Genomic DNA, 13,268 nt, shown 5'->3' with positions numbered 1-13,268 from the left:
TGATCCACACAGTCAAAGGCTTTGGCATAGTCAATAAAGCAGAAATAGATGTTTTTCTGGAACTCTCTTGCTTTTTCCATGATCCAGCGGATGTTGGCAATTTGATCTCTGGTTCCTCTGCCTTTTTTAAAACGAGCTTGGACATCAGGAAGTTCACGGTTCACATATTGCTGAAGCCTGGCTTGGAGAATTTTGAGCATTATTTTACTAGCCTGTGAGATGAGTGCAATTGTGCAGTAATTTGAGCATTCTTTAGCATTGCCTTTCTTTGGGATTGGAATGAAAACTGACCTTTTCCAGTCCCGTGGCAACTGCTGAGTTTTCCAAATTTGCTGGCATATTGAGTGCAGCACTTTCACAGCATCATCTTTCAGGATTTGAAATAGTTCAACTGGAATTCCATCACCTCCACTAGCTTTGTTTGTAGTGATGCTTTCTAAGGCCCACTTGACTTCACTTTCCAGGATGTCTGGCTCTAGGTCAGTGATCACACCATCGTGATTATCTGGGTTGTGAAGATCTTTTTTTGTACAGTTCTTCTGTGTATTGCCCTTAAGGAGGAAGTAAAGGTTCTTTAATTTGTTTAATGGCTAAACTATTATTTTGTCTTGTTTGACTGTTTTCCTTTCTTCATTTTCTCACTTCTCTGATTAAATTTACTCTTCGAAACTTGGAGGCCTAGTTGGCTGATGTTTTTCTAAGGACAAGAGGCTGGTCGAGAATGGGGTGTGTGCTGTTCTAGAAAGGCCTCCTAGGATCCTGCTCTGTTACACTTCCACTTTTCTCTGTAAAAGTCTTTCCCTTAGCTCGTGTCAGTGGAGTGCTCCTAATCACTTACAATTTGACACTGCCCAAATTAAACTGTTATTCAAAAAACTCTTAATGTTTAATACACTTCAGTTTATCTTTAACAGTTCTTTGCTTGCAAATAGTGCTTATGAATCAAATAGGTTATCAAGACTTGAATGGTTATCAAGACTTGAATGATTCAATGTTATCAGATTAAGCATTCAATTAAGAATTTGGCATTTTTCTCATACTATATAAAGAGGGCAAAATGGAGGCACCCACATTCTGGTAATGAGCTGGTGGCAAAATCACATGTTTGACATCACTTAAAGTGAGTTTGTCTTCCAGAAAATTTATCTAGAAGCCAACATGGATATCGGTATGTCATTTGTAATTAAAAATGGGGAGTCCATGTGAAGAATACAAAAATAAAACATCATTTAATTAAACAGGTGTTCTTCTTGGGACGGGTTGTTGAAGTTAGGCTGGGGAGTGGAACTATATTTCAAAAAGCTTGGATAACTCAAAAATGACTGACCCCATTAAGGGTCACTTCAATGACCACTATAGAAGGCTAATCAAAATAAACAACTATCCCAATAAGTACCAAGCCATAAACTCTATCATTGAGTCTATGTTTTTCAAAAGAAGGAAAAAAATATGATTTTTTTATTTTGGAAAGTTTTTGCTTTATCAACAATATGCATTCTGGAGACTATCTGCCTTTTGTTTTCTGGTTACAACTTGCTTCTAAGCTTCATCTTTGTTTTAATGTCTATTTTGTAACATTTATTTCTGTCTTTTAGCTGTGAATCAAATAGTAGAGTAAGGAGGTATAAGCATTTTATAAACAGTAAGGATGAAAAGCAATTTGCTAAATATGCAGCCAATGTTTATCATTTCAGACCACTAATGCTTATTAAAAGCAAATTATTTGTCCTTTCTTGGTCCACTAAAATCACTTTCACCAAAGTGGTCTTACAGTAGCATAGTTACTGAATTAGATACTGCTGAATTAGTAAGTTTATACTCCCCCAAGGAGTAATTACTGCTCTTATGAACAAAGAGATAACCGGAGGCTACAATCTAATAACTCTACAGAAAGTTATCTATTCCAGTTCACTGGGTTGATATCTTTATGGGGATTCTTTATATCATGTAACTCGATATGGAAATAAAAAGGTGACAGTAGCAGACCTTGTTAGGTCTCTGATTTTCATGATAGGAAGTTTGGGTGATGTCTGTTTAGTGAAGGACCCTGAAATGTATATATAACCTGAAAAAATCTGGATCCTCAAGCAATGGAGTACAAGCCACGGGCATGAAAATCTCATATTTTTGTTTGTTTCTGAAAGATAACCACTGTGGCTGTGGAATATGGTTTTAAGGGCAGATAGGGAGTTCTAATAGGCTACAATATTGAAATAACGCTTGAAAGAGATGAACTGGAGCCCAAACTGAGTTTCCCAGGTGGCACTAGTGGTAAAGAACCCACCTTCCAGTGCAGGAAAAATAAGAGACATGATTTCAATCCCTGGGTCGGGAAGATCCCCAGGAGGAAGGCATGGCAACCCACTCCAGTATTCTTGCCTGGAGAATCCCCATGGCCAGAGGAGCCTGGTGGGCTGGCTATAGTCCACAGGGTTGCAGAGAGTCAGATACTACTGAAGCAAATTAGTATTCACACATGGACCCCAAATTATTTGTCTATTATACCTCAATAAATTTGATAGGAATCCTTAAAAAAAAAAAAAAAACTGGATCATCAGTATTGGAAGCCAAGAATTCCATTTAAGTTAGGACCCATCAGGCCTCTTGGGAATAAAACAGAAGATGATCTTTTGAATGACAGTAGGTTCCTGTACACAGAGAGAGATAAAGAATCTTGTCACAGGGAGCCCACAGCACTCTGTGATGACCTAGAGGGGTGAGATGTGAGAGGGGAGGGAAGCTCAACAGGGAGGGGATATATATGTCTTTTAGTTTAATTCCTGCAGTCACTGTCTGCAGTGATTTTGGAGCCCAAGAAAAGAAAATCTGTCACCACTTCCACTTTTTCCCCATCTATTTGCTATGATGTGATGGGACCAGGTGTCATGATCTTAGTTTTTTGAATGTGGAGTTTTAAGCCAGCTTTTTCACTCTCCTCTTTCACCCATAGGCTATAAACACCTTGCATTTTTATGTCTTGTACATTTCAACTAAGCTTTTTTTTTTTTCATTTCACATGTATCTTTATCAGTTGTAACATGTCTTAGAATATTCTACTTCAAGTTGTACAGAATTAGTTTTCTCAACTTCTTTGAAAATATTCTCTTCTGTAGCTGTTCCACACAGACTACTCACAGGGCCTAATACTTCAAGCACTTCAAACTTAGTCTCCCCAAATAAACAAGCAGTATTGATAACATCTGTCAACTCATCAAGACCCAAGGAAAACCACTCAAAATCATTTGCTTGTTTTTAATTGACCACTGGAGTTACTTCCACTATCCTCAACTCTGAACAACTGTTCTCACCAAAAGGCTAATAGTTTTAAACAAGTTTATTTTTTCTAGACACATTTCTGTAGCTACTGCAATCAAACATGATTTAATTAGCTCACCATCAGTAAATGGCTTTCTTTGCTTGGCTAAGAAATAAACCACTTGGCAACTTACTTTGGTGGCAGCCTTATTTTCATTTTTTATGTTTGTGAAAAAATTCTGTTATGATGAGAAACTCTACTTTAAATGCTTCAATTTTTCTGACCATTGCTTTCCTGTGAGTTGGGAATATTGTGATGAGTGTTTAGTCTGGAAATAATGTCATATTTTTTTTTAGCACAGTTCTAGTGCCAATGTGCAATAAATACAATATTTTGCTATCCACTATAGACTGTATTGTGTTGTACCAAATTCATATGTTGTGTCTCTAACTTTTATTGTGACTGTATTTGGAGATTGGGCTTTTAGGAGGCAATTGAGGTTAGAGGAGTTTATAAAGGTGAGGTCCTAATCCTATCAGATTGTTGGCCTTCTCAGAAGAAGAATAGAGAGGGAGAACTTTTCTCTTCACATGTCTATGTAGAGGAAGGGCCATGTGAAGACATAGTAAGTAGGCAGCCATCTGCAACCCAAGGAAAGAACTTGCCCCAGACACCAACTTGACTGGCACCTTGATCTTGGGCTTCCCAACCTCTGGAGAGGTAAGACATTAATTTTTTGTTGTTTAAGTGACAAATTTTATGGTGTTTTGTTAATGGCAGCCCAAGCTGACTAATACACCATCTACCTAGACAACTCCAGTGCGCCTTAAGAGCGTAAAAGTCAAAGATCACTTTCCTTTCCTTGTTTTGACACAAGTATGTACTGAAAATCTTTTTTAAAAAGGTGCAGGATGAAGATAGGCATAACACTTTGAGTTCTGTAGAGTTATAAATGTGTCACTGTGATTTATAGGAATTATAGCACACTAAACAACAATGTTCTAAAAGGTCTTGTAGGTCTTCATAGATTTCTTCAACTTCAGCTTCTTCAGCGTTACTGGTTGGGGCATAGACTTGGATTACCGAGATACTGAATGGTTTATCTTGGAAACAAACAGAGATCATTCTGTCGCTTTTGAGATTGCGTCCAAGTACTGCATTTCAGACTCTTTTGTTGACTATGATGGCTCCTCCATTTCTTCTATGGCATTCCTGCCCACAGTAGTAGATATAATGGTCATCTGAATTAAATTCACCCATTCCAGTCCATCTTAGTTTGCTGATTCCTAGAATGTCGACATTCACTCTTGCCATCTCCTGTCTGACCACTTCCAATTTGCCTTGATTCATGGACCTGACATTCCAGGTTCCTATGCAGTATTGCTCTTTATGACATCGGACTTTGCTTCTATCACCAGTCACATCCATAACTGGGTGTTTTTTTGCCTTGGCTCCATCCCTTCATTCTTTCTGGAGTATTTCTCCACTGATCTCCAGTAGCATATTGGGCACCTACCGACCTGGGGAGTTCATCTTTCAGTATCCTATCTTTTTGTCTTTTCATACTGTTCATGGGGTTCTCAAGTCAAGAATACTGAAGTGGTTTGCCATTCCCTTCTCCAGTGGACCACACTCTGTCAGACCTCTCCACCATGACCTGTCCATTTTGGGTGGCCCCACACAGCATGGCTTAGTTTCATTGAGTTAGACAACCTGTGGTCCATGTGATCAGATTGGCTAGTTGTCTGTGATTTTGGTTTCAGTCTGTCTGCCCTCTGATGTCCTCTCTCAGTGCCTACCATGTTATTTGGGTTTCTCTTACCTTGGATGTGGGGTACCTGTTCACAGCTGCTCCAGCAAAGTGTAGCTACTGCTCCTTACCTTGGATGTAGGGTAGCTCCTCTCAGTGATGACAATGGTGTGATCACTCACCTAGAGCCAAACATCCTGGAATGTGAAGTCAAGTGGGCCTTAGGAAGTATCACTACGAACAAAGCTAGAGGAGGTGATGGAATTCCAGTTGATGTATTTCAAATCCTAAAAGATGATGCTATGAAAGTGTTGCACTCAATATGCCAGCAAATTTGGAAAACTCAGCAGTGGCCACAGGACTGGAAAAAGTAAGTTTGCATTCCAATCCCAAAGAAAGGCAATGCCAAAGAATGCTCAAACTACCACACTATTGCACTCATCTCACACGTTAGTAAAGTAATGCTAAAAATTCTCCAAGTCAGGCTACAGTAATACATGAACCGTGAACTTCCAGATGTTCAAGCTGGTTGTAGAAAAGGCAGAGGAACCAGAGATCAAATTGCCAACATCCGCTGGATCATCAAAAAAGCGAGAGAGTTCCAGAAAAACATCTACTTCGGCTTTATTGACTATGCCAAAGCCTTTGACTGTGTGGATCACAATAAACTGTGGAAAATTCTGAAAGAGATGGGAATACCAGACCACCTGACCTGCCTCTTGAGAAGCCTGTATGCAGGTCAGGAAGCAACAGTTAGAACTGGACTTGGAACAACAGACTGGTTCCAAAAAGGAAAAAGAGTATGTCAAAGCTATATATCGTCACCCTGCTTATTTAATTTATATGCAGAGTACATCACGAGAAATGCTGGACTGGAAGAAGCACAAACTGGAATCAAGATTGCCAGGAGAAATGTCAATAACCTCAGATATGCAGATGACACCACCCTTATGGCAGAGAGTGAAGAGGAACTAAAAAGCCTCTTGATGAAAGTGAAAGAAGAGAGTTAAAATGTTGGCTTAAAGCTCAACAGTCAGAAAACTAAGATCATGACATCTGGTCCCATCACTTCATGGGAAATAGGGAAACAGTGGAAACAGTGGCTTACTTTATTTTTTGGGCTCCAAAATCACTGCAGATGGTGACTGCAGCCATGAAATTAAAAGATGCTTACTCCTTGGAAGGAAATTTATGACCAATGTAGACAACATATTCAAAAGCAGAGACATTTCTTTTCCAACAAAGTTCCATCTAGTCAAGGCTATGGTTTATCCAGTAGTCATACATGGATATGAGTGTTAGACTATAAAGAAAGCTGAGCACCGAAGAATCAATGCTTTTGAACTGTGTTGTTGGAGAAGACTCTTGAGAGTCCCTTGGACTGCAAGGAAATCCAACCAGTCCATCCTAAAGGAAATCAGTCCTGAGTTTTCTTTGGAAGGACTGATGTTGAAGCTGCAACTCCAATACTTTGGCCACCTGATGAGAAGAGCTGACTCATTTGAAAAGACCCTGATGCTGGGAAAGATTGAAGGCAGGCGGAGAAGGGGATGACAGAGGATGAGATGGCTAGATGGCATCACCAACTCAATGGACATGAGTTTGAGTAAACTCCAGGTGTTGGTGATGGACAGGGAGGCCTGGAGTGCTGCAGTTCATGGGGTCACAAAGAGTCTGACACGACTGAGTGACTGAACTGATCCTGAAACAACAATGTGCATGGATGAGATAACCACATTTGAATTTTGTTGCAAGTACTCAGCTCTGCTGTTACAGTTTGAAAGCAACCAGAGACAATGCACAAATGAGTGAGAATGTCTGTGGTCGAGTAAAATTTTATTTATGGGCATTGAAATTTAAATTTCAAAATTTTTACATGTCAGGAAGTTTTTTTTTTCCAACCGCTTGAAAATATTTAAAACCTTATGAGAAGAAAACATAAGATAAAAGGTTATGACATTGGAGTTGGCAATGTTTTCTTGGATATGACACCAAAAGTGCAGGCAGCAAAAAAAAAAAAAAAAAAAAAAAAAACATATATATATGGAGAGAGAGACAAGTGGGACTACTAAACTACAAACTAAAAAAATTTCTGTGCATCAAAGGACAATCAACAGGGTGAAACAGCATCCTACGGAATGGGAGAAAATATTTGCAAATCGTATCTGATAAGGGGAGAATATCCAGAATATGTAGAGGATGTCAACAACTCAGTAACAACAATACAACCTGATTAAAAAATAGGCAGCAGATTTGAGTAGACATTTCTTCAAAGATGATATACAAATGGCCAAAAAGCATGAGAAAAGATGTATATCACTAATCATTAGATAAATGCAAGTCAAAACCACAGTGAAATATCACCTCACACATATTAGTATAGCTACTATTTTTTAAAAAATGGAGAAGGAAATGGCAACCCACTCCAGTATTCTTGCCTTGAGAATCCTATGGACAGAGGAGCCTGGCGGGATACAGTCCACAAAGGTCACAGAGTCAGAACTGAGCACTGAGCATCCTATGAGTTACATAGTCAAATTCATACAAAGTAGAATGGTGGTTACTAGGAGCTGAGTGGAAGGGGAAATAGAGAGTTGTTTAATGAGTATAGAGTTCTGTTTTTCAAGACAAAAGGGTTCTAGACATCTGTTACACAGCAATATGAATATACTCAACACTACTGGACACATTTGAAATTAGTTAAGATGGTAAATTTTATGTCAGTTGTTTTTTTTTTTTTTAACCACAATCAAAAGAAAACATTCTTGGATTGTGCACCATATAAAAACACATTAAACCAGACATAGTCAACAAGTTGTAGTTTGCTGACGCTTCCTCTTTGGCCCAGTCCCAGGAAAGTTCTCCCAGGTTCCATGCCTAATGGAACTCTATAAGAAGCACGTACCTTTGGAAAACCTAAGAAAACACATGCAATACCAATAGACAAAAGACTCTTCCTCCTCTTAGAAAAGTTGATAGTACAGTGACGGAAAGATTAGCAGAATTGGGATTTGAAGTATTAAGAAAAGACTGGATAATGGATGGGAGAGTGGTGTGGGTAACATTGTAGAGTAGGATATGTGAATAGTGAGGAATTTGAGAGCTCATTTGAGGAAGAAGAGGCAGTGTGGACATTGACAATCTATTGCTCACCTTATCTCCTGGATGGTGTATCTTAGGTGAGCAAAGGTTAATCCATTCATTCACTGTGTAATCTTAGGCAAGTCAATAGTTAGCTAAGTTTCTCAGTCGTGTTTGACTCTTTGCGACCCCGTTGACTGTAGCCCACCAGGCTCCTCCATCCATGGGATTCTCCAAGCAAGAATACTGGAGTGGGTTGCCATTTCCTTCTCCAAGGGATCTTCCTGACCCAGGGATCGAACCCAGGTCTCCCACAATGCAGGCAGATGCTTTAACCTCTGAGCCACCAGGGAAAACCCCTTGCCTTATCTGTGAAAGAGGAGAGTTGGACAAGATTCCTAGTGCCCTTCCCAACTCTAAAAACCATGAAACTCACTAAGCTGATAAAGTGCCAAGGACTTTATCCCTTCATTTGAACAGCTTTAAGAACAGGAGACCTTCTATGTTTACTATTGGGTAGATATTTATTTGTTTACCCTAGTAAGTTGGGGTGACAAACTAATTACAGTCTCCAGAATCCTAACTATTTCCACAGCTGGGCCTTCTCTTGATACCTCAAGCTCTCCTTCCCCTGAGAATCCAAGGAACTAGTGCAGACAGGGAAGGGAATTGGAAGCCTCTGGTAACTCCAGTCTTAGTCCTATAGCAGTTATCTCCTCCCATTAAAAATCTCTGAAGTCAATTTCAGTTCTTTAACAAGAATGGTTGGGGAACAGGTTGTAAATCTCTGTTCATTTTGAAGAATCCTCATTATGTGTGACAGTCTTGTCAAAAACAACAACAGCAACATTGTTTTAGCTTTTTAAAATTTCCTTTCTTCCTTAATCAGTGACTACTCAGGGAAAATCAGGAGTTCAAAGGGAGTCATAAACAGAGCTTCCTCCTTCCAGTTGTTCATCAGGCACTGTTTTCCAAAAAGGAAGAGGCCTTCTCACTCTTGGTCTCTAGGGTGTTTGGGGCGGGAGGGTCTTTATTAGTCTGGTTACTCCAGTAGCTGTCTCATTTGCTTTCCAGTTTGCAGCTGTCCGGTGATATGTTTATTTGAATCTCAGCCACAGAACTGACTTGCCTTTGTTTCTGGTCCGAGGAGGCTCTAGTCAGAACAGGAAAGTTTAGCCACATTGTTCAAGTTAAACACAGTGCAATGGGAAAACATGAACTGTAAGACTCTGGGATCAGGTTAGACTTTTCAAAGTCCCCTTTTCTTCATGTTCTGCTTTTGTTTACCTCTGGCACTAGTTGTCATGTTAACCTCATGTTTACTCAGAAACTTTTGGGGGGTGATTTAATTATGATATTTTGTCCAAGAAAAAGGAAATTAAAAATCCTTTGGTTCCTTTGTGTGTTCATTACCATGTTATAGTTAGGGCTTTAAAAAAAATAATAAATTATTGCTGCTGCTGCTAAGTGCTTCAGTCGTGTCCAACTCTGTGCGACCCCATAGACAGAAGCCCACTAGGCTCCTCTGTCCCTGGGATTCTTCAGACAAGAATACTGGAGTGGGTTGCCATTTCCTTCTCCAGTGCATGAAAGTGAACAATGAAAGTGAAGTCGCTCAGTCGTGTCCGACTCTTAGCGACCCCATGGACTGCAGCCTACCAGGCTCCTCCGTCCTTAGGATTTTCCAGGCAAGAGTACTGGAGTGGGGTGCCATAGTGATATATAAATTTGCAAATCAAAGTTGTGATTGGATATACAACACTTGCACATGCATGTTCTTGTTTTTTTTTCTTTTTGTTTAAAAGCATTTTCTTCCAGTTTTATTGATATAATTGATGTATAGCACTGTATAAGTTTGAGGTATAGCATAATTATTTGATTTATGTACATCATGGAATTATTATCATAAGTTTAAGTAAGTAATAAACATTAGTCGCTCAGTCATTCCCGACTCCTAGAGACTTCAGGGACTACAGCCCACCAGGCTCCTCTGTCCATGGGATTTTCCAGGCAAGGATACTGGAGTGGGTTGCCATTTCCTTCTCCAGGGGATCTTTTCAACCCAGGGATGGAATTCGGGTCTCCTGCACTGCAGGCAGATTCTTTACCAACTGAGCTACAAGGGAAGCCCCCATAATAAGTTTAGTGAACATCTATCATCTCATAAATGCAAAATAAAAGAAAAATAATTCCCCCTCGTGATGAAAACTCTTATGATTGACTTTAACTTTCACATATATACATGTTCTTGTTGGGAAGATCCCCTGTAGAAGGGAAAGGCTACTGACTCCAGTATTCTGGCCTAGAAAATTCCATAGACTGTATAGTCCATGGGGTCGCAGAGTCAGACATGACTGAGTGCCTTTCACTTCACTTCTTGTTTAATACAAGTCCTGAGAGGTAGATGAAGAGTTTTATCTCCATTTTTTTTTTATGAAACTGAGGTTCAAAGAGATGGCATAACTTGCCCAAGTTGGTGGTTAAGCCAAGACTTAGTTTTTTGTGGAACATAGCACTGCCAATCTTTTTTTTTTTCCCCCCACAGAAAAGTGGAGATGTTGCTTATGACAGAACTGAGATTCAACCTTAGATTAGGCAACAGTGGTTGTTAAAAGCATGAAATACTGATTTACTGGTCGGTAAAGAGCTGCTGCCTTGGGCCCTTCCAATGGTTTCCCAGGTTGCACCAGCTTAGGGGAGTCCCTCTGGGGTGTGGCTGCCCCAGTGCCTGTCAGCTTCCTTGTGCAGATTGCCATCTGTATGCATCCAGATGACCAGAGTTGAGACAGCACCAGTTAGAGGGGAAAAAGTACCATGAGCAGCAGGACTGGCAGCTTAGAGTACAAATATGTACCTCTTGACTGCACCCTCCCTGCCAGCAAGGTGTTTGCCCACTGCTGGCCAGCTCTCCCTTGAGTACCTTCATTTAGCCACTGAAGAGAACACAGCCTCCCCAATATATCGTGTGTGTGTTAATCACTCAGTCCTGTCCGACTCTCTGCAACCCCATGGACCGTAGCCCGCCAGGCTCCTCTGTCCATGGAATTCTCCAGGCAAGAATACTGGAGTGAGTAGCCATTCCCTTCTCCAGGGGATCTTCCTGACCCAGGGATCCAACCCAGATCTCCCACATTGCAGGCAGATTCTTTACCATCTGAGCCACCAAAGAAGCCCCCAATATATAATACCATTTCTTAAATATTTTTAATATCATCCAGGCTTATAATGAAGACAAGCCAACAACACAACCTTAAAGTAGAGCCTGTCACTTGTCTTTTCCCCACAGTGGGTGCTCCATCCCCTGAACAGGTATCTGGTTCCTCAGGTTCCCTGCACCTCCCCCTCCTTCCCTCGCAGCCCCTCCCCACAGTACCCTTGACTTCACTTCAGGATAATATCTCTGCTAGATCTCCTCAGGCTTTTCTTCTCATGCTTGTACCATACTCACCTACCTACTCAGAGCCTTACTTTTGAAAGTGTTAGTGACTTATGGTGCTTAAAGATACCACATCTTAGGGATGGCTTTTTCAAACATTGTAGTCTCTTTCTCTTTTAGCATTATAATTTTTATTGTCACATTCTTGAATTCTTAAGAGGAACAAAGTCTACAAATGCTTAATTATTTGAGTAGAAGGATACTGACTGTGGAAAAGAGTTCCCATCACCCCAATGTAATCTTAAACCTACTCATCTTTTTCACTTTACTTAATTTTTAAAATTTCATTTTTTATTGATACATAGTTGATTTACAGTATTATGGTAGTTTCAGGTATAGCATAGCAATTCAATATTTTTGCAGATTATATTCCATTATAGGTTATTACAATATAATGGCTATAATTTCCTGTGCTAAATCCTTGTTGCTTATCTATTTTATGTATAGTAGGTTGTGTCTGTTAATCTCATACTTCTAATTTTTCCCTCGTCCATCCATTTCCCCTTTGGTAACCATAAATTTATTTTCTATACCTTTGAGTCTGTTTCTATTTTGCATATATTGATACAATCATTTGTACTTAGATTCCCCATATAAGTGATATCATACAGTATTTGTCTTTGTCTGACTTATTTCACTAAATATAGTATTCTCTAGGTCCATCCATGTTGCTGCAAATAGCAGTATTCATTTCTATGGCTGAGTAATATTCCATTGTGTATTCATATATACCACCTCTTCTTAATCTAATTGTCTATTGATGAGCACTTGAGTTGTTTCCATGTCTTGGCTATACCTGTTGTGCTGTTGTGTCTGACTCCTTGTGACCCTATGGACTACAGCTCACTGGGCTCCTCTGCCCATGGAATTTTCCAGGCAAGAATACTGGAGTGGAAAATACTGCCATTTCCTTCTCGAGGAGATCTTCCTGACCCTGAGATCAAACACTGCATCTCTTGTGTCTCCTGCATTTGCAGGCAGATTCTTTAGAACTAGTGCTACCTGGGAAGCCCAAAGTCATCTGTATGTCTTCTTCAGAGAAATGTCTATTCAAGTCTTCTGCCCATTGTTTTTTTTTTTGATGTTGAGTTGTATGAGCTGTTTGTATATTTTAGCTATTAATCCCTTGTTAGTTAAGTTGTTTGCAAATATTTTCTCCCATTCCATAGGTTGTCTTTTCACTTTGTTTATGGCTTCCTTGCTGTACAAAAGCTTTCAAATTTATTTAGGTTCCATTTGTTTATTTTTGCTTTTATTTCTTTTGCCTTTGGGGACTGATCCAAGATAACTTTGCTACAATTTATACTGAAGAGTGTTTTGCCTGTGTTCTCTTCTAGGAGTTTTATGGATTTATGTCCTACATTTAGGTCTTTAAACCATTTTTATTTTATTTTTTGTATGTGTTATGAGGGAATGTTCTAGTTTCATAGCTTCACATGTTTTTTTCCAGCTTCATAGCTCCCCAGTTTTTCCAGCACCACTGTAAGAAAAGGACCATCTTTACTGATGGTAGTTCAGCCCTGTGGGAGATGGGACAGGACTTATTTTTTGAGAGCTGTTTTCTCTGCCCTCAGGCTATATAATTTAATAAACACATACACAACAAGTGGTTTTTTGATCAGTATTTCCAATGAATATTGAAACAATTCTAAGATCCATTTTTAACTTTTGATTACCCTCTATTCTACAGGAAAATAGAGAGTCATATTTATTTTTTTTAATTTTATTTTATTTTTAAACTTTAC

The sequence above is a fragment of the Bubalus bubalis genome, chromosome X, assembly GCF_019923935.1.
Source record: "Bubalus bubalis isolate 160015118507 breed Murrah chromosome X, NDDB_SH_1, whole genome shotgun sequence".
Classification (NCBI taxonomy): domain Eukaryota; kingdom Metazoa; phylum Chordata; class Mammalia; order Artiodactyla; family Bovidae; genus Bubalus; species Bubalus bubalis.
The sequence above is the reverse complement of the archived record's forward strand: the minus strand, read 5'-3'. Positions refer to the sequence as shown.